Source organism: Scyliorhinus torazame, chromosome 24 (genome assembly GCF_047496885.1).
Source record: "Scyliorhinus torazame isolate Kashiwa2021f chromosome 24, sScyTor2.1, whole genome shotgun sequence".
NCBI classification, from domain to species: Eukaryota; Metazoa; Chordata; class Chondrichthyes; order Carcharhiniformes; family Scyliorhinidae; genus Scyliorhinus; species Scyliorhinus torazame.
Genome location: NC_092730.1, coordinates 23,794,327 through 23,814,580, shown reverse-complemented (window position 1 = coordinate 23,814,580; position 20,254 = coordinate 23,794,327).

Sequence of the window (20,254 nt, the reverse complement as noted above, 5' to 3'; positions counted from 1 at the left end):
GTGTGGGTTAGGGTCGTGTGGGTTGGGGTCGTGTGGGTTCGTGTTGTCGGGACTCGGGTCGTGTGGGTTGGGTTGTGTGGGTTGGGGTCGTGTGGGTTGGGGTCATGTGGGTTGGGGTCGTGTGGGTTGGGGTCGTGTGGGTTCGGGTTGTGTGGATTCGGGTATTGTGGGTTCGGGTCGTGTGGGTTCGGCTCGTGTGGGTTCGGGTCGTGTGGGTTGGGGCCGCGTGGGTTCGGGTTGTGTTGGTTCGGGTCGTGTGGGTTCGGTTCGTGTGGGTTCGGGTCGTGTGGGTTCGGGTCGTGTGGGTTCGGTTCGTGTGGGTTCGGGTCGTGTGGATTCGGGTCGTGAGGGTTCGGGTCGTGTGGATTCGGGTCGTGTGGGTTCGGGTCGTGTGGGTTGGGGTCGTGTGGGTTCGGGTCGTGTGGGTTCGGGTCGTGTGGGTTCGGTTCGTGTGGGTTTGGGTCGTGTGGGTTGGGGTCGTGTGGGTTCGGGTCGTGTGGGTTGGGGTCGTGTGGGTTCGGGTCGTGTGGGTTCGGGTCGTGTGGGTTCGGGTCGTGTGGGTTCGGGTCGTGTGGGTTCGGGTCGTGTGGACTCGGGTCGTGTGGATTCGGGTCGTGTGGGTTCGGGTCGTGTGGGTTCGGGTCGTGTGGGTTCGGGTCGTGTGGGTTCGGGTCGTGTGGGTTCGGGTCGTGTGGGTTCGGGTCGTGTGGGTTCGGTTCGTGTGGGTTCGTGTCGTGTGGGTTGGGGTCGTGTGGGTTGGGGTCGTGTGGGTTCGGTTCGTGTGGATTGGGGTCGTGTGGGTTCGGTTCGTGTGGGTTGGGGTCGTGTGGGTTGGGGTCGTGTGGGTTCGGTTCGTGTGGATTGGGGTCGTGTGGGTTCGGTTCGTGTGGGTTTGGGTCGTGTGCGTTCGGGTCGTGTGTGTTCGGGTCGTGTGTGTTGGTGTCGTGTGGGTTCTGGTCGTGTGGGTTCGGGTCGTGTGGGTTCGGGTCGTGTGGGTTCTGGTCGTGTGGGTTCGGGTTGTGTGGACTCGGGTCTTGTGGGTTCTGGTCGTGTGGGTTCGGGTCGTGTGGGTTCGGGTCGTGTGGGTTCTGGTCGTGTGGGTTCGGGTCGTGTGGACTTGGGTCTTGTGGGTTCTGGTCGTGTGGGTTCGTGTTGTGTTGGTTCGGGTCGTGTGGACTCGGGTCGTGTGGGTTGGGGTCATGTGGGTTGGGGTCGTGTGGGTTCGGGTCGTGTGGACTCGGGTCGTTTGGGTTGGGGTCGTGGGGGTACGGGTCGTGTGGGTTCGGGTCGAGTGGTTTGGGGTCGTGTGGGTTGGTGTCGTCTGGGTTCGGGTCGTGTGGGTACGGGTCGTGTGTGTTCGGGTCGTGTGGGTTGGGGTCGTGTGGGTTGGGGTCGTGTGGGTTGGGGTCGTGTGGGTTGGGGTCGTGTGGGTTCGGATCGTGTGGGCTCGGGTCGTGTGGGTACGGGTCGTGTGGGTTCGCGTCGTGTGGGTTGGGGTCGTGTGGGTTGGGGTCGTGTGGGTTCGGGTCGTGTGGGTTCGGGTTGTGTGGATTCGGGTCGTGTGGGTTCGGTTCGTGTGGGTTGGGGTCGTGTGGGTTGGGGTCGTGTGGGTTCGGGTCGTGTGGGTTCGGGTCGTGTGGGTTCGGGTCATGTGGGTTCGGGTCATGTGGGTTCGGGTCGTGTGGGTTGGGGTTGTGTGTGTTCGGGTCGTGTGGGTTGGGGTCGTGTGGGTTGGGGTCGTGTGGGTTGGGGTCGTGTGGGTTCGGGTCGTGTGGGTTCGGGTCATGTGGGTTCGGGTCATGTGGGTTCGGGTCATGTGGGTTCGGGTCGTGTGGGTTGGGGACGTGTGGGTTCGGGTCGTGTGGACTCGGGCCTTGTGGGTTGGGGTCGTGGGGGTTGGGGTCGTGTGGGTTCGGGTCGTGTGGGTTCGGGTCGTGTGGGTTCGGGTCGTGTGGACTCGGGCCGTGTGGATTGGGGTCGTGTGGGTTCGGGTCGTGTGGGTTCGGGTCATGTGGGTTCGGGTCATGTGGGTCCGGGTCGTGTGGGTTGGGGTTGTGTGGGTTCGGGTCGTGTGGGTTGGGGTCGTGTGGGTTCGGGTCGTGTGGGTTCGGGTTGTGTGGGTTCGGGTCGTGTGGGTTGGGGTCGTGTGGGTTCGGGTCGTGTGGGTTGGGGTCGTGTGGGTTCGGGTCGTGTGGGTTGGTGTCGTGTGGGTTCGGGTCGTGTGGGTTGGGTTCGTGTGGGTTCGGGTCGTGTGGGTTCGGGTCGTGTGGGTTCGGGTCGTGTGGGTGGGGTCGTGTTTGTTCAGGTCGTGTGGGTTGGGGTCGTGTGGGTTGGGGTCGTGTGGGTTGGGGTCGTGTGGGTTGGGGTCGTGTGGGTTAGGGTCGTGTGGGTTGGGGCTGTGTGGGTTCGGGTCGTCGGGACTCGGGTCGTGTGGGTTCGGGTCGTGTGTGTTCGGGTCGTGTGGGTTCGGGTCGTGTGGGTTCGGGTCGTGTGGGTTCGGGTCGTGTGGGTTCGGGTCGTGTGAGTTGGGGTTGTGTGGGTTGGGGTCGTGTGGGTTGAGGTCGTGTGGGTTCGGGTCGTGTGGGCTCAGGTCGTGTGGGTTGGGATCGTGTGGGTTCAGGTCATGTGTGTTGGGGTCGTGTGGGTTGGTGTTGTGTGGGTTGTGGTCATGTGGGTTGGGGTCATGTGGGTTGGGGTCGTGTGGGTTCGGCTCGTAGGTTCAGGTCGTGTGGGTTGGGGTCGTGTGGGTTGGGGTCGTGTGGGTTGGGGTCGTGTGGGTTGGGGTCGTGTGGGTTCGGGTCGTGTGGGCTCGGGTTGTGTGGGTTGGGGTCTTGTGGGTTGGGGTCGTGTGGTTTGGGGTCGTGTGGGTTGGGGTCGTGTGGGTTGGGGTCGTGTGGGTTCGGGTCGTGTGGGTTGGGATCGTGTGGGCTCGGGTCGTGTGGATTCGGGTCGTGTGGGTTCGGGTCGTGTAGGTTCGGGCCGTGTGGACTCGGGTCGTGTGGACTCGGGTTGTGTGGGTTCGGGTCGTGTGGATTTGGGTCGTGTGGGTTGGGGTCGTGTGGGTTGGGGTCGTGTGGGTTCGGGTCGTGTGGGTTTGGGTCGTGTGGGTTCGGGTCGTGTGGGTTCGGGTCGTGTGGGTTGGGGTCGTGTGGGTTGGGGTCGTGTGGGTTCGGGTCGTGTGGGTTCGGGTCATGTGGGTTCGGGTCATGTGGGTTCGGGTCGTGTGGGTTGGGGTCGTGTGGGTTGGGGTCGTGTGGGTTGGGGTCGTGTGGGTTCGGGTCATGTGGATTCGGGTCATGTGGGTTCGGGTCATGTGGGTTCGGGTCGTGTGGGTTGGGGTTGTGTGGGTTCGGGTCATGTGGGTTGGGGTTGTGTGGGTTCGGGTCGTGTGGACTCGGGTCATGTGGGTTGGGGTTGTGTGGGTTCGGGTCATGTGGGTTGGGGTTGTGTGGGTTCGGGTCGTGTGGGTTCGGGTCATGTGGGTTGGGGTTGTGTGGGTTCGGGTCATGTGGGTTGGGGTTGTGTGGGTTCGGGTCGTGTGGACTCGGGTCATGTGGGTTGGGGTTGTGTGGGTTCGGGTCGTGTGGGTTGGGGTTGTGTGGGTTCGGGTCATGTGGGTTGGGGTTGTGTGGGTTCGGGTCATGTGGGTTGGGGTTGTGTGGGTTCGGGTCGTGTGGACTCGGGTCATGTGGGTGGGGTCGTGTTTGTTCGGGTCGTGTGGGTTGGGGTCGTGTGGGTTGGGGTCGTGTGTGTTGGGGTCTTGTGGGTTGGGGTCGTGTGGGTTGGGGTCGTGTGGGTTGGGGTCGTGTGGGTTAGGGTCGTGTGGGTTGGGGTCGTGTGGGTTGGGGTCGTGTGGGTTAGGGTCGTGTGGGTTCGGGTCGTGTGGGTTTGGGTCGTCGGGACTCGGGTTGTGTGGGTTCGGGTCATGTGGGTTGGGGTTGTGTGGGTTCGGGTCGTGTGGGTTCGGGTCATGTGGGTTGGGGTCGTGGGGGTACGGGTCGTGTGTGTACGGGTCGTGTGGGTTCGGGTCGTGTGGGTTCGGGTCGTGTGGGTTGGGGTCGTGGGGGTACGGGTCGTGTGTGTACGGGTCGTGTGGGTTCGGTTCGTGTGGACTCGGGCCGTGTGGGTTGGGGTCGTGTGGGTTGGGGTCGTGTGGGTTCGGGTCATGTGGGGTCGGGTCATGTGGGTTCGGGTCGTGTGGGTTGGGGTTGTGTGGGTTCGGGTCGTGTGGGTTGGGGTCGTGTGGGTTCGGGTCGTGTGGTTTGGGGTCGTGTGGGCTGGGGTCGTGTGGGTTCGGGTCGTGTGGGTTGGGGTCGTGTGGGTTGGGGTCGTGTGTGTTGGGGTCGTGTGGGTTGGGGTCGTGTGGGTTCGGGTCGTGTGGTTTGGGGTCGTGTGGGCTGGGGTCGTGTGGGTTGGGGTCGTGTGGGTTGGGGTCGTGTGTGTTGGGGTCGTGTGGGTTGGTGTCGTGTGGGTTCGGGTCGTGTGGGTTGGGTTCGTGTGGGTTCGGGTCGTGTGGGTTCGGGTCGTGTGGGTTCGGGTCGTGTGGGTGGGGTCGTGTTTGTTCGGGTCGTGTGGGTTGGGGTCGTGTGGGTTGGGGTCGTGTGTGTTGGGGTCTTGTGGGTTGGGGTCGTGTGGGTTGGGGTCGTGTGGGTTGGGGTCGTGTGGGTTAGGGTCGTGTGGGTTGGGGTCGTGTGGGTTGGGGTCGTGTGGGTTCGGGTCGTGTGGGTTCGGGTCGTGTGGGTTCGGGTCGTCGGGACTCGGGTCGTGTGGGTTCGGGTCGTGTGAGTTGGGGTTGTGTGGGTTGGGGTCGTGTGGGTTGAGGTCGTGTGGGTTCGGGTCGTGTGGGCTCAGGTCGTGTGGGTTGGGGTCGTGTGGGTGCACGTCTTGTGTGTTGGGGTCGTGTGGGTTCGGGTCGTGTGGATTCGGGTCGTGTGGGTTGGGTTGTGTGGGTTGTGGTCATGTGGGTTGGGGTCATGTGGGTTGGGGTCGTGTGGGTTCGGGTCGTGTGGGTTCAGGTCGTGTGCGTTGGGGTCGTGTGGACTCGGGTTGTGTGGGTTGGGCTCGTGTGGGTTGGGATCGCGTGGGTTCGGTTCGTGTGGGTTCGGGTCGTGTGGGTTGGGGTCGTGTGGGTGGGGTCATGTGGGTTGGGGTCGTGTGGGTTGGGGTCGTGTGGGTTGGGGTCGTGTGGGTTGGGGTCATGTGGGTTCGGGTCGTGTGGGTTCGGGTCGTGTGGGTTCGGGTCGTGTGGGTTCGGGTCGTGTGGGTTCGGGTCGTGTGGGTTCGGGTCGTGTGGGTTCGGGTTGTGTGGGTTCGGGTTGTGTGGGTTCGGGTCGTGTGGGTTCGGTTCGTGTGGGTTGCGGTCGTGTGGGTTCGGGTCGTGTGGGTTCGGGTCGTGTGGGTTCGGTTTGTGTGGGTGGGGTCGTGTGGGTTCGGGTCGTGTGGGTTCGGGTCGTGTGGGTTGGTGTCGTCTGGGTTCGGGTCGTGTGGGTTGGGTTCGTGTGTGTTCGGGTCGTGTGGGTTCGGTTCGTGTGGGTTCGGGTCGTGTGGGTTGGGGTCGTGTGGGTTGGGGTCGTGTGGGTTGGGGTCGTGTGAGTTGGGGTTGTGTGGGTTGGGGTCGTGTGGGTTAGGGTCGTGTGGGTTGGGGTCGTGTGGGTTCGTGTTGTCGGGACTCGGGTCGTGTGGGTTGGGTTGTGTGGGTTGGGGTCGTGTGGGTTGGGGTCATGTGGGTTGGGGTCGTATGGGTTGGGGTCGTGTGGGTTGGGGTCGTTTGGGTTGGGGTCGTGTGGGTTAGGGTCGTGTGGGTTGGGGTCGTGTGGGTTCGTGTTGTCGGGACTCGGGTCGTGTGGGTTGGGTTGTGTGGGTTGGGGTCGTGTGGGTTGGGGTCATGTGGGTTGGGGTCGTGTGGGTTGGGGTCGTGTGGGTTCGGCTCGTGTGGGTTCGGGTCGTGTGGGTTGGGGCCGCGTGGGTTCGGGTTGTGTTGGTTCGGGTCGTGTGGGTTCGGTTCGTGTGGGTTCGGGTCGTGTGGGTTCGGGTCGTGTGGGTTCGGTTCGTGTGGGTTCGGGTCGTGTGGATTCGGGTCGTGAGGGTTCGGGTCGTGTGGATTCGGGTCGTGTGGGTTCGGGTCGTGTGGGTTGTGGTCGTGTGGGTTCGGGTCGTGTGGGTTCGGGTCGTGTGGGTTCGGTTCGTGTGGGTTTGGGTCGTGTGGGTTGGGGTCGTGTGGGTTCGGGTCGTGTGGGTTGGGGTCGTGTGGGTTCGGGTCGTGTGGGTTCGGGTCGTGTGGGTTCGGTTCGTGTGGGTTTGGGTCGTGTGGGTTCGGGTCGTGTGGGTTCGGGTCGTGTGGGTTCGGGTCGTGTGGGTTCGGGTCGTGTGGGTTAGGGTCGTGTGGGTTGGGGTCGTGTGGGTTCGTGTTGTCGGGACTCGGGTCGTGTGGGTTGGGTTGTGTGGGTTGGGGTCGTGTGGGTTGGGGTCATGTGGGTTGGGGTCGTGTGGGTTGGGGTCGTGTGGGTTCGGGTTGTGTGGATTCGGGTATTGTGGGTTCGGGTCGTGTGGGTTCGGCTCGTGTGGGTTCGGGTCGTGTGGGTTGGGGCCGCGTGGGTTCGGGTTGTGTTGGTTCGGGTCGTGTGGGTTCGGTTCGTGTGGGTTCGGGTCGTGTGGGTTCGGGTCGTGTGGGTTCGGTTCGTGTGGGTTCGGGTCGTGTGGATTCGGGTCGTGAGGGTTCGGGTCGTGTGGATTCGGGTCGTGTGGGTTCGGGTCGTGTGGGTTGTGGTCGTGTGGGTTCGGGTCGTGTGGGTTCGGGTCGTGTGGGTTCGGTTCGTGTGGGTTTGGGTCGTGTGGGTTGGGGTCGTGTGGGTTCGGGTCGTGTGGGTTGGGGTCGTGTGGGTTCGGGTCGTGTGGGTTCGGGTCGTGTGGGTTCGGTTCGTGTGGGTTTGGGTCGTGTGGGTTCGGGTCGTGTGGGTTCGGTTCGTGTGGGTTCGGGTCGTGTGGATTCGGGTCGTGAGGGTTCGGGTCGTGTGGGTTCGGGTCGTGTGGGTTCGGGTCGTGTGGGTTCGGGTCGTGTGGGTTGGGGTCGTGTGGGTTCGGGTCGTGTGGGTTCGGGTCGTGTGGGTTCGGTTCGTGTGGGTTCGTGTCGTGTGGGTTGGGGTCGTGTGGGTTGGGGTCGTGTGGGTTCGGTTCGTGTGGATTGGGGTCGTGTGGGTTCGGTTCGTGTGGGTTGGGGTCGTGTGGGTTCGGGTCGTGTGGGTTCGGTTCGTGTGGATTGGGGTCGTGTGGGTTCGGTTCGTGTGGGTTTGGGTCGTGTGCGTTCGGGTCGTGTGTGTTGGTGTCGTGTGGGTTCTGGTCGTGTGGGTTCGGGTCGTGTGGGTTCGGGTCGTGTGGGTTCTGGTCGTGTGGGTTCGGGTTGTGTGGACTCGGGTCTTGTGGGTTCTGGTCGTGTGGGTTCGGGTCGTGTGTGTTGGTGTCGTGTGGGTTCTGGTCGTGTGGGTTCGGGTCGTGTGGGTTCGGGTCGTGTGGGTTCGGGTCGTGTGGGTTCGGGTCGTGTGGGTTCGGGTCGTGTGGGTTCTGGTCGTGTGGGTTCGGGTCGTGTGGGTTCGGGTCGTGTGGGTTCGGGTCGTGTGGACTTGGGTCTTGTGGGTTCTGGTCGTGTGGGTTGGTGTTGTGTTGGTTCGGGTCGTGTGGACTCGGGTCGTGTGGGTTGGGGTCATGTGGGTTGGGGTCGTGTGGGTTCGGGTCGTGTGGACTCGGGTCGTTTGGGTTGGGGTCGTGGGGGTACGGGTCGTGTGGGTTCGGGTCGAGTGGTTTGGGGTCGTGTGGGTTGGTGTCGTCTGGGTTCGGGTCGTGTGGGTACGGGTCGTGTGTGTTCGGGTCGTGTGGGTTGGGGTCGTGTGGGTTGGGGTCGTGTGGGTTGGGGTCGTGTGGGTTGGGGTCGTGTGGGTTCGGATCGTGTGGGCTCGGGTCGTGTGGGTACGGGTCGTGTGGGTTCGCGTCGTGTGGGTTGGGGTCGTGTGGGTTGGGGTCGTGTGGGTTGGGGTCGTGTGGGTTCGGGTTGTGTGGATTCGGGTCGTGTGGGTTCGGTTCGTGTGGGTTGGGGTCGTGTGGGTTGGGGTCGTGTGGGTTCGGGTCGTGTGGGTTCGGGTCGTGTGGGTTCGGGTCATGTGGGTTCGGGTCATGTGGGTTCGGGTCGTGTGGGTTGGGGTTGTGTGTGTTCGGGTCGTGTGGGTTGGGGTCGTGTGGGTTGGGGTCGTGTGGGTTGGGGTCGTGTGGGTTCGGGTCGTGTGGGTTCGGGTCATGTGGGTTCGGGTCATGTGGGTTCGGGTCATGTGGGTTCGGGTCGTGTGGGTTGGGGACGTGTGGGTTCGGGTCGTGTGGACTCGGGCCTTGTGGGTTGGGGTCGTGGGGGTTGGGGTCGTGTGGGTTCGGGTCGTGTGGGTTTGGGTCGTGTGGGTTCGGGTCGTGTGGGTTCGGGTCGTGTGGACTCGGGCCGTGTGGATTGGGGTCGTGTGGGTTCGGGTCGTGTGGGTTCGGGTCATGTGGGTTCGGGTCATGTGGGTTCGGGTCGTGTGGGTTGGGGTTGTGTGGGTTCGGGTCGTGTGGGTTGGGGTCGTGTGGGTTCGGGTCGTGTGGGTTGGGGTTGTGTGGGTTCGGGTCGTGTGGGTTGGGGTCGTGTGGGTTCGGGTCGTGTGGGTTGGGGTCGTGTGGGTTCGGGTCGTGTGGGTTGGTGTCGTGTGGGTTCGGGTCGTGTGGGTTGGGTTCGTGTGGGTTCGGGTCGTGTGGGTTCGGGTCGTGTGGGTTCGGGTCGTGTGGGTGGGGTCGTGTTTGTTCAGGTCGTGTGGGTTGGGGTCGTGTGGGTTGGGGTCGTGTGGGTTGGGGTCGTGTGGGTTGGGGTCGTGTGGGTTAGGGTCGTGTGGGTTGGGGCTGTGTGGGTTCGGGTCGTCGGGACTCGGGTCGTGTGGGTTCGGGTCGTGTGTGTTCGGGTCGTGTGGGTTCGGGTCGTGTGGGTTCGGGTCGTGTGGGTTCGGGTCGTGTGGGTTCGGGTCGTGTGAGTTGGGGTTGTGTGGGTTGGGGTCGTGTGGGTTGAGGTCGTGTGGGTTCGGGTCGTGTGGGCTTAGGTCGTGTGGGTTGGGATCGTGTGGGTTCAGGTCATGTGTGTTGGGGTCGTGTGGGTTGGTGTTGTGTGGGTTGTGGTCATGTGGGTTGGGGTCATGTGGGTTGGGGTCGTGTGGGTTCGGCTCGTAGGTTCAGGTCGTGTGGGTTGGGGTCGTGTGGGTTGGGGCCGTGTGGGTTGGGGTCGTGTGGGTTGGGGTCGTGTGGGTTCGGGTCGTGTGGGCTCGGGTTGTGTGGGTTGGGGTCGTGTGGGTTGGGGTCGTGTGGGTTGGGGTCGTGTGGGTTGGGGTCGTGTGGGTTCGGGTCGTGTGGGTTGGGATCGTGTGGGCTCGGGTCGTGTGGATTCGGGTCGTGTGGGTTCGGGTCGTGTAGGTTCGGGCCGTGTGGACTCGGGTCGTGTGGACTCGGGTTGTGTGGGTTCGGGTCGTGTGGATTTGGGTCGTGTGGGTTGGGGTCGTGTGGGTTGGGGTCGTGTGGGTTGGGGTCGTGTGGGTTGGGGTCGTGTGGGTTCGGGTCGTGTGGGTTCGGGTCGTGTGGGTTCAGGTCGTGTGGGTTCGGGTCGTGTGGGTTGGGGTCGTGTGGGTTGGGGTCGTGTGGGTTCGGGTCGTGTGGGTTCGGGTCGTGTGGGTTCGGGTCATGTGGGTTCGGGTCGTGTGGGTTGGGGTCGTGTGGGTTGGGGTCGTGTGGGTTGGGGTCGTGTGGGTTGGGGTCGTGTGGGTTGGGGTCGTGTGGGTTCGGGTCATGTGGATTCGGGTCATGTGGGTTCGGGTCATGTGGGTTCGGGTCGTGTGGGTTGGGGTTGTGTGGGTTCGGGTCATGTGGGTTGGGGTTGTGTGGGTTCGGGTCGTGTGGACTCGGGTCATGTGGGTTGGGGTTGTGTGGGTTCGGGTCATGTGGGTTGGGGTTGTGTGGGTTCGGGTCGTGTGGGTTCGGGTCATGTGGGTTGGGGTTGTGTGGGTTCGGGTCATGTGGGTTGGGGTTGTGTGGGTTCGGGTCGTGTGGACTCGGGTCATGTGGGTTGGGGTTGTGTGGGTTCGGGTCGTGTGGGTTGGGGTTGTGTGGGTTCGGGTCATGTGGGTTCGGGTCGTGTGGGTTGGGGTTGTGTGGGTTCGGGTCATGTGGGTTGGGGTTGTGTGGGTTCGGGTCGTGTGGGTTCGGGTCATGTGGGTTGGGGTCGTGGGGGTACGGGTCGTGTGTGTACGGGTCGTGTGGGTTCGGGTCGTGTGGACTCGGGCCGTGTGGGTTGGGGTCGTGTGGGTTCGGGTCGTGTGGGTTCGGGTCATGTGGGTTCGGGTCATGTGGGTTCGGGTCGTGTGGGTTGGGGTTGTGTGGGTTCGGGTCGTGTGGGTTGGGGTCGTGTGGGTTCGGGTCGTGTGGTTTGGGGTCGTGTGGGCTGGGGTCGTGTGGGTTCGGGTCGTGTGGGTTGGGGTCGTGTGGGTTGGGGTCGTGTGTGTTGGGGTCGTGTGGGTTGGGGTCGTGTGGGTTCGGGTCGTGTGGTTTGGGGTCGTGTGGGCTGGGGTCGTGTGGGTTGGGGTCGTGTGGCTTGGGGTCGTGTGTGTTGGGGTCGTGTGGGTTGGTGTCGTGTGGGTTCGGGTCGTGTGGGTTGGGTTCGTGTGGGTTCGGGTCGTGTGGGTTCGGGTCGTGTGGGTTCGGGTCGTGTGGGTGGGGTCGTGTTTGTTCGGGTCGTGTGGGTTGGGGTCGTGTGGGTTGGGGTCGTGTGTGTTGGGGTCTTGTGGGTTGGGGTCGTGTGGGTTGGGGTCGTGTGGGTTGGGGTCGTGTGGGTTGGGGTTGTGTGGGTTGGGGTCGTGTGGGTTAGGGTCGTGTGGGTTGGGGTCGTGTGGGTTGGGGTCGTGTGGGTTAGGGTCGTGTGGGTTCGGGTCGTGTGGGTTCGGGTCGTCGGGACTCGGGTCGTGTGGGTTCGGGTCGTGTGAGTTGGGGTTGTGTGGGTTGGGGTCGTGTGGGTTGAGGTCGTGTGGGTTCGGGTCGTGTGGGCTCAGGTCGTGTGGGTTGGGGTCGTGTGGGTGCAGGTCTTGTGTGTTGGGGTCGTGTGGGTTCGGGTCGTGTGGATTCGGGTCGTGTGGGTTGGGTTGTGTGGGTTGTGGTCATGTGGGTTGGGGTCATGTGGGTTGGGGTCGTGTGGGTTCGGGTCGTGTGGGTTCAGGTCGTGTGCGTTGGGGTCGTGTGGACTCGGGTTGTGTGGGTTGGGCTCGTGTGGGTTGGGATCGCGTGGGTTCGGTTCGTGTGGGTTCGGGTCGTGTGGGTTGGGGTCGTGTGGGTGGGGTCGTGTGGGTTGGGGTCGTGTGGGTTGGGGTCGTGTGGGTTGGGGTCATGTGGGTTCGGGTCGTGTGGGTTCGGGTCGTGTGGGTTCGGGTCGTGTGGGTTCGGGTTGTGTGGGTTCGGGTTGTGTGGGTTCGGGTCGTGTGGGTTCGGGTTGTGTGGGTTCGGGTTGTGTGGGTTCGGGTCGTGTGGGTTCGGTTCGTGTGGGTTGCGGTCGTGTGGGTTCGGGTCGTGTGGGTTCGGGTCGTGTGGGTTCGGTTTGTGTGGGTGGGGTCGTGTGGGTTCGGGTCGTGTGGGTTCGGGTCGTGTGGGTTGGTGTCGTCTGGGTTCGGGTCGTGTGGGTTGGGTTCGTGTGTGTTCGGGTCGTGTGGGTTCGGTTCGTGTGGGTTCGGGTCGTGTGGTTTGGGGTCGTGTGGGTTGGTGTCGTCTGGGTTGGGGTCGTGTGGGTTGGGGTCGTGTGGGTTGGGGTCGTGTGGGTTGGTGTCGTCTGGGTTCGGGTCGTGTGGGTTCGGGTCGTGTGGGTTCGGGTCGTGTGGACTCGGGTCGTGTGGGTTCGGGTCGTGTGTGTTCGGGTCATGTGGGTTGGGGTCGTGTGGGTTGGGGTCGTGTGGGTTCGGGTCGTGTGGGTTGGGGTCGTGTGGGTTGGGGTCGTGTGGATTGGGTTCGTGTGGGTTGGGGTCGTGTGGGTTGGGGTCGTGTGGGTTCGGGTTGTGTGGGTTCGGGTCGTGTGGACTCGGGTCGTGTGGGTTGGGGTCGTGTGGGTTGGGGTCGTGTGGGTTGGGGTCGTGTGGGTTGGGGTCGTGTGGGTTCAGGTCGTGTGGGTTCGGGTCGTGTGGACTCGGGTCGTGTGGACTCGGGTCGTGTGGTTTGGGGTCGTGTGGGTTCGGGTCGTGTGGGTTTGGGTCGTGTGGGTTTGTGTCGTGTGGGTTGGGGTCGTGTGTGTTCGGGTCGTGTGGTTTGGGGTCGTGTGTGTTCGGGTCGTGTGTGTTCGGGTCGTGTGTGTTCGGGTTGTGTGGGTTCGGGTCGTGTGGGTTCGGGTCGTGTGGACTCGGGTCGTGTGGGTTCGGGTCGTGTGGGTTGGGGTTGTGTGGGTTCGGGTCGTGTGGGTTGGGGTCGTGTGTGTTCGGGTTGTGTGGGTTCGGGTCGTGTGGGTTCGGGTCGTGTGGACTCGGGTCGTGTGGGTTCGGGTCGTGTGTGTTCGGGTCGTGTGTGTTCGGGTTGTGTGGGTTCGGGTTGTGTGGGTTCGGGTCGTGTGGACTCGGGTCGTGTGGGTTCGGGTCGTGTGGGTTTGGGTCGTGTGGGTTGGGGTCGTGTGTGTTCGGGTCGTGTGGGTTGGGGTCGTGTGTGTTCGGGTCGTGTGTGTTCGGGTTGTGTGGGTTCGGGTCGTGTGGGTTGGGGTCGTGGGGCTACGGGTCGTGTGGGTTCGGGTCGTGTGGGTTCGGGTCGTGTGGGTTGGGGTCGTGTGGGTTTGGGTCGTGTGTGTTCGGGTTGTGTGGGTTGGGGTTGTGTGGGTTGGGGTCGTGTGGGTTGGGGTCAAAGAACAAAGAACAAAGAAATGTACAGCACAGGAACAGGCCCTTCGGCCCTCCAAGCCCGTGCCGACCATACTGCCCGACTAAACTACAATCTTCTACACTTCCTGGGTCCGTATCCTTCTATTCCCATCCTATTCATATATTTGTCAAGATGCCCCTTAAATGTCCCTATCGTCCCTGCCTCCACTACCTCCTCCGGTAGTGAGTTCCAGGCACCCACTACCCTCTGCGTAAAAAACTTGCCTCGTACATCTACTCTAAACTTTGCCCCTCTCACCTTAAACCTATGCCCCCTAGTAATTGACCCCTCTACCCTGGGGAAAAGCCTCTGACTATCCACTCTGTCTATGCCCCTCATAATTTTGTATACCTCTATCAGGTCGCCCCTCAACCTCCTTCGTTCCAGTGAGAACAAACCGAGTTTATTCAATCGCTCCTCATAGCTTATGCCCTCCATACCAGGCAACATTCTGGTAAATCTCTTCTGCACCCTCTCTAAAGCCTCCACATCCTTCTGGTAGTGTGGCGACCAGAATTGAACACTATACTCCAAGTGTGGCCTAACTAAGGTTCTATACAGCTGCAACATGACTTGCCAATTCTTATACTCAATGCCCCGGCCAATGAAGGCAAGCATGCCGTATGCCTTCTTGACTACCTTCTCCACCTGTGTAGCCCCTTTCAGTGATCTGTGGACCTGTACTCCTAGATCTCTTTGACTTTCAATACTCTTGAGGGTTCTACCATTCACTGTATATTCCCTACCTGCATTAGCCCTTCCAAAATGCATTACCTCACATTTGTCCAGGTTAAACTCCATCTGCCATCTCTCCGCCCAAGTCTCCAGACAATCTAAATCCTGCTGTATCCTCAGACAGTCCTCATCGCTATCCGCAATTCCACCAACCTTTGTGTCGTCTGCAAACTTACTAATCAGACCAGTTACATTTTCCTCCAAATCATTTATATATACTACAAAGAGCAAAGGTCCCAGCACTGATCCCTGTGGAACACCACTGGTCACAGCCCTCCAATTAGAAAAGCATCCCTCCATTGCTACCCTCTGCCTTCTATGGCCTAGCCAGTTCTGTATCCACCTTGCCAGTTCACCCCTGATCCCGTGTGACTTCACCTTTTGTACTAGTCTACCATGAGGGACCTTGTCAAAGGCCTTACTGAAGTCCATATAGACAACATCTACTGCCCTACCTGCATCAATCATCTTAGTGACCTCCTCGAAAAACTCTATCAAGTTAGTGAGACACGACCTCCCCTTCACAAAACCGTGCTGCCTCTCACTAATACGTCCTTTTGCTTCCAAATGGGAGTAGATCCTGTCTCGAAGAATTCTCTCCAGTAATTTCCCTACCACTGAAGTAAGGCTCACCGGCCTGTAGTTCCCGGGATTATCCCTGCCACCCTTCTTAAACAGAGGAACAACATTGGCTATTCTCCAGTCCTCCGGGACATCCCCTGAAGACAGCGAGGATCCAAAGATTTCTGTCAAGGCCTCAGCAATTTCCTCTCCAGCCTCCTTCAGTATTCTGGGGTAGATCCCATCCGGCCCTGGGGACTTATCTACCTTAATATTTTTTAAGACACCCAACACCTCGTCTTTTTGGATCACAATGTGACCCAGGCTATCTACACCCCCTTCTCCAGACTCAACATCTACCAATTCCTTCTCTTTGGTGAATACTGATGCAAAGTATTCATTTAGTACCTCGCCCATTTCCTCTGGCTCCACACATAGATTCCCTTGCCTATCCTTCAGTGGGCCAACCCTTTCCCTGGCTACCCTCTTGCTTTTTATGTAAGTGTAAAAAGCCTTGGGATTTTCCTTAACCCTATTTGCCAATGACTTTTCATGACCCCTTCTAGCCCTCCTGACTCCTTGCTTAAGTTCCTTCCTACTTTCCTTATATGCCACACAGGCTTCGTCTGTTCCCAGCCTTTTAGCCCTGACAAATGCCTCCTTTTTCTTTTTGACGAGGCCTACAATATCACTCGTCATCCAAGGTTCCCGAAAATTGCCGTATTTATCTTTCTTCCTCACAGGAACATGCCTGTCCTGTATTCCTTTCAACTGACACTTGAAAGCCTCCCACATGTCAGATGTTGATTTGCCCTCAAACATCCGCCCCCAATCTATGTTCTTCAGTTCCCGCCTAATATTGTTATAATTAGCCTTCCCCCAATTTAGCACATTCATCCTCGGACCACTCTTATCCTTGTCCACCAGTACTTTAAAACTTACTGAATTGTGGTCACTGTTACCGAAATGCTCCCCTACTGAAACATCTACCACCTGGCCGGGCTCATTCCCCAATACCAGGTCCAGTACCGCCCCTTCCCTAGTTGGACTGTTTACATATTGTTTTAAGAAGCCCTCCTGGACGCTCCTTACAAACTCTGCCCCGTCTAAGCCCCTGGCACTAAGTGAGTCCCAGTCAATATTGGGGAAGTTGAAGTCTCCCATCACCACAACCCTGTTGTTTTTACTCTTTTCCAAAATCTGTCTACCTATCTGCTCCTCTATCTCCCGCTGGCTGTTGGGAGGCCTGTAGTATACCCCCAACATTGTGACTGCACCCTTCTTATTCCTGATCTCTACCCATATAGCCTCACTGCCCTCTGAGGTGTCCTCTCGCTGTATAGCTGTGATACTCTCCTGAACAAGTAGCGCAACTCCGCCTCCCCTTTTACATCCCCCTCTATCCCGCCTGAAACATCTAAATCCTGGAACGTTTAGCTGCCAATCCTGCCCTTCCCTCAACCAGGTCTCTGTAATGGCAACAACATCATAGTTCCAAGTAGTAATCCAAGCTCTAAGTTCATCTGCCTTACCCGTAATGCTCCTTGCATTAAAACATATGCACTTCAGGCCACCAGACCCGCTGTGTTCAGCAACTTCTCCCCGTCTGCGCTGCCTCAGAGCCACACTGTTCCTATTCCCTAGTTCTCCCTCAATGCTCTCACCTTCTGACCTATTGCTCCCGTGCCCACCCCCCTGCCATACTAGTTTAAACCCTCCCGTGTGACACTAGCAAACCTCGCGGCCAGGATATTTATGCCTCTCCGGTTTAGATGCAACCCGTCCATCTTATACAGGTCACACCTGCCCCGGAAGAGCTCCCAGTGGTCCAGATAACAGAAACCCTCCCTCCTACACCAGCTGTTTAGCCACGTGTTTGTCTGCTCTATCTTCCTATTTCTAGCCTCACTGGCACGTGGCACAGGGAGTAATCCCGAGATTACAACCCTCGAGGTCCTGTCTTTTAACTTTCTGCCTAGCTCCCTGAACTCCTGCTGCAGGACCTCATGCCCCTTCCTGCCTATGTCGTTAGTACCAATATGTACAACGACCTCTGCCTGTTTGCCCTCCCCCTTCAGGATTCCCTCTACCCGTTCGGAGACATCCTGGACCCTGGCACCAGGGAGGCAACATACCATCCTGGAGTCTCTTTCACGTCCACAGAAGCGCCTATCTGTGCCCCTGACTATAGAGTCCCCTATAACTATTACTCTTCTGCGCTTTGACCCTCCCTTCTGAACATCAGAGCCAGCCGTGGTGCCACTGCTCTGGCTGCTGCTGTTTTCCCCTGATAGGCTATCCCCCCCGACAGTATCCAAAGGGGTATATCTGTTCGAGAGGGGGACAACCACAGGGGATTCCTGCACTGACTGCCTGCCCTTTCTGGTGGTCACCCATTTCTCTGCCTGCACCTTGGGTGTGACCACACTTACATAACTGCGATCTATGATGCTTTCCGCCACCTGCATGCTCCTAAGTGCATCCAATTGCTGCTCCAACCGAACCATGCGGTCTGTGAGGAGCTGCAGTTGGGTGCACTTTCTGCAGATGAAGCCATCCGGGACGCTGGAAGCCTCCCGGACCTGCCACATCTCACAGTCAGAGCACAGCACCCCTCTAACTGACATTGCGTCAATTAATTAAAATTAAAATTTGTCTTTTTTTTTTTAAATACTTTTTTTTTAAATTTCAAAGTTACTGTCAACTATCTGTTTCCTAGCACTAGATTTCTAATAGAAATGCGATAGCTAACTATAATATTCTCCGATCTCTGGCTTAGATATCCTCTAAATTATAATTAAGTTATTATGTTTAATTAGTTCCCAAATACTCAAAAAAATTTAGGTTAGAATCCCAACCAGCCACTCAGGTCACAGCTTTTCTGTGATGTCACTTCAGTTTCCCCCCGACACACACAATTTGAAAAACAGGTATAAAAGTAAAAATCACTTGCTTACCTTCTGAGATGTTCTCAGGTTCTCTCGCTGACAGGGACTGCTCCTCCACCTCCAATCCTTGACCTGCACAATGCTAATAATATAATAATATAATATGGCACTTACCTTACACCAATGGGTCTTATTATTAGGTTAGAGGAGGAGGGCGGGTGGGAGACACTACACGTGTAGTGTCTCGGGTTTCCTCTCCACCAGAATTTATTGGTTGGGGGGGGGGGGGGACTTGCCAGAGGTCGAACTTCCGGTTCCCGCCGAAATCCAAAGGGCTGCTCCTGTAAAGGTAAGGCTTTTAAACTAACTACTCACCTCCCAGAAGGCCCCTGCGCACCGCAGCCGCCGAAATCCAAAGGGCTGCTCCTGTAAAGGTAAGTGCTTTTAAACTAACTACTCACCTCCCAGAAGGCCCCTGCGCACCGCTGCCGCCGAAATCCAAAGGGCTGCTCCTGTAAAGGTAAGTGCTTTTAAATTCACTACTCACCTCCAAGAAGGCCCCTGCGCACCGCTGCCGCCGAAATCCAAAGGGCTGCTCCTGTAAAGGTAAGGCTTTTAAACTAACTACTCACCTCCCAGAAGGCCCCTGCGCACCGCTGCCGCCGAAATCCAAAGGGCTGCTCCTGTAAAGGTAAGTGCTTTTAAATTCACTACTCACCTCCCAGAAGGCCCCTGCGCACCGCTGCCGCCGAAATCCAAAGGGCTGCTCCTGTAAAGGTAAGGCTTTTAAACTAACTACTCACCTCCCAGAAGAACCCACATGACCCGAACCCACATGACCCGAACCCACACGACCCGAACCCACACGGCCCGAGTCCACACGACCCCAACCCACACGACCCGAACCCACACCACCCCAACCCACATGACCCGAACCCACATGACCCGAACACACACGACCCCAACCCACACGGCCCGAGTCCACACGACCCCAACCCACACGACCCGAACCCACACGACCCCAACCCACACGACCCGAACCCACACGACCCGAACCCACACAACCCGAACACACACGACCCCAACCCACACAACCCGAACCCACACGACCCGAACCCACACGACCCGAACCCACACGACCCGAACCCACACGACCAGAACCCACACAACCCGAACACACACGACCCCAACCCACACAACCCGAACCCACACGACCCGAGTCGACACGACCCGAACCCACACGACCCGAATCCACACGACCCGAACCCACACAACCCGAACCCACACGACCCCAACCCACACGACCCGAATCCACACGACCCGAACCCACACAACCCGAACCCACACGACCCCAACCCACACGACCCCAACCCACACGATCCGAACCCACACGACCCCAACCCACACGACCCCAAACCACACGACCCGAATCCACACGACCCGAACCGACACGACCCGAACCCACACGAACCCAACCCACACGACCCCAACCCACACGACCTGAACCCACACGACCCGAACCCACACAACCCGAACCCACACGACCCGAACCCACACTTTGTCGTGTGGGTTGGGGTCGTGTGGGTTGGGGTCGTGTGGGTTGGGGTCGTGTGGGTTGGGGTCGTGTGGGTTGGGGTCGTGTGGGTTCGGGTCGTGTGGGTTCGGGTTGTGTGGGTTCGGGTCGTGTGGGTTCAGGTCGTGTGGGTTGGGGTCGTGTGGGTTCGGGTCGTGTGGGTTGGGGTCGTGTGGGTTGGGGTCGTGTGGGTTCGGGTCGTGTGGGTTCGGGTTGTGTGGGTTCGGGTCGTGTGGGTTCAGGTCGTGTGGGTTGGGGTCGTGTGGGTTGGGTTCGTGTGGGTTCGGGTCGTGTGGGTTCGGGTCGTGTGGATTCGGGTCGTGTGGTTTGGGGTCGTGTGGGTTGGGGTCGTGTGGGTTCGGGTCGTGTGGGTTGGGGTCGTGTGGGTTCGGGTCGTGTGGGTTCGGGTTGTGTGGGTTCGGGTCGTGTGGATTCGGGTCGTGTGGGTTGGGGTCGTGTGGGTTCGGGTTGTGTGGGTTCGGGTCGTGTGGATTCGGGTCGTGTGGGTTCGGGTCGTGTCGACTCGGGTCGTGTGGGTTCGGGTTGTGTGGGTTGGGGTCGTGTGTGTTCGGGTTGTGTGGGTTCTGGTCGTGTGGGTTCGGGTCGTGTGGGTTCGGGTCGTGTGGGTTCGGGTCGTGTGGGTTCGGGTTGTGTGGGTTGGGGTCGTGTGTGTTCGGGTTGTGTGGGTTCGGGTCGTGTGGGTTCGGGTCGTGTGGGTTGGGGTCGTGTGGGTTCGGGTCGTGTGGGTTGGGGTCGTGTGGACTCGGGCCGTGTGGGTTGGGGTCGTGTGTGTTCGGGTCATGTGGGTTCGGGTCATGTGCGTTGGGGTCGTGTGGGTTCGGGTCGTGTGGGTTGGGGTCGTGTGGACTCGGGCCGTGTGGGTTCGGGTCGTGTGGGTTCGGGTCATGTGGGTTCGGGTCATGTGGGTTCGGGTCGTGTGGGTTGGGGTTGTGTGGGTTCGGGTCGTGTGGGTTGGGGTCGTGTGGGTTCGGGTCGTGTGGTTTGGGGTCGTGTGGGCTGGGGTCGTGTGGGTTCGGGTCGTGTGGGTTGGGGTCGTGTGGGTTGGGGTCGTGTGTGTTGGGGTCGTGTGGGTTGGGGTCGTGTGGGTTCGGTTCGTGTGGGTTGGGGTCGTGTGGGTTGGGGTCGTGTGGGTTCGGGTCGTGTGGGTTCGGGTCATGTGGGTTGGGTTTGTTTGGGTTCGGGTCGTGTGGGTTTGGGTCGTGTGGGTTCGGGTCGTGTGGGTGGTGTCGTGTTGGTTCGGGTCGTGTAGGTTGGGGTCGTGTGGGTTGGGGTCGTGTGTGTTGGGGTCGTGTGGGTTTGGGTCGTGTGGGTTGGGGTCGTGTGGGTTGGGGCCGTGTGGGTTCGGGTCGTCGGGACTCGGGTCGTGTGAGTTCGGGTCGTGTGAGTTGGGGTTGTGTGGGTTGGGGTCGTGTGGGTTGAGGTCGTGTGGGTTCGGGTCGTGTGGGCTCAGGTCGTGTGGGTTGGGGTCGTGTGGGTTCAGGTCATGTGTGTTGGGGTCGTGTGGGTTGGTGTTGTGTGGGTTGTGGTCATGTGGGTTGGGGTCATG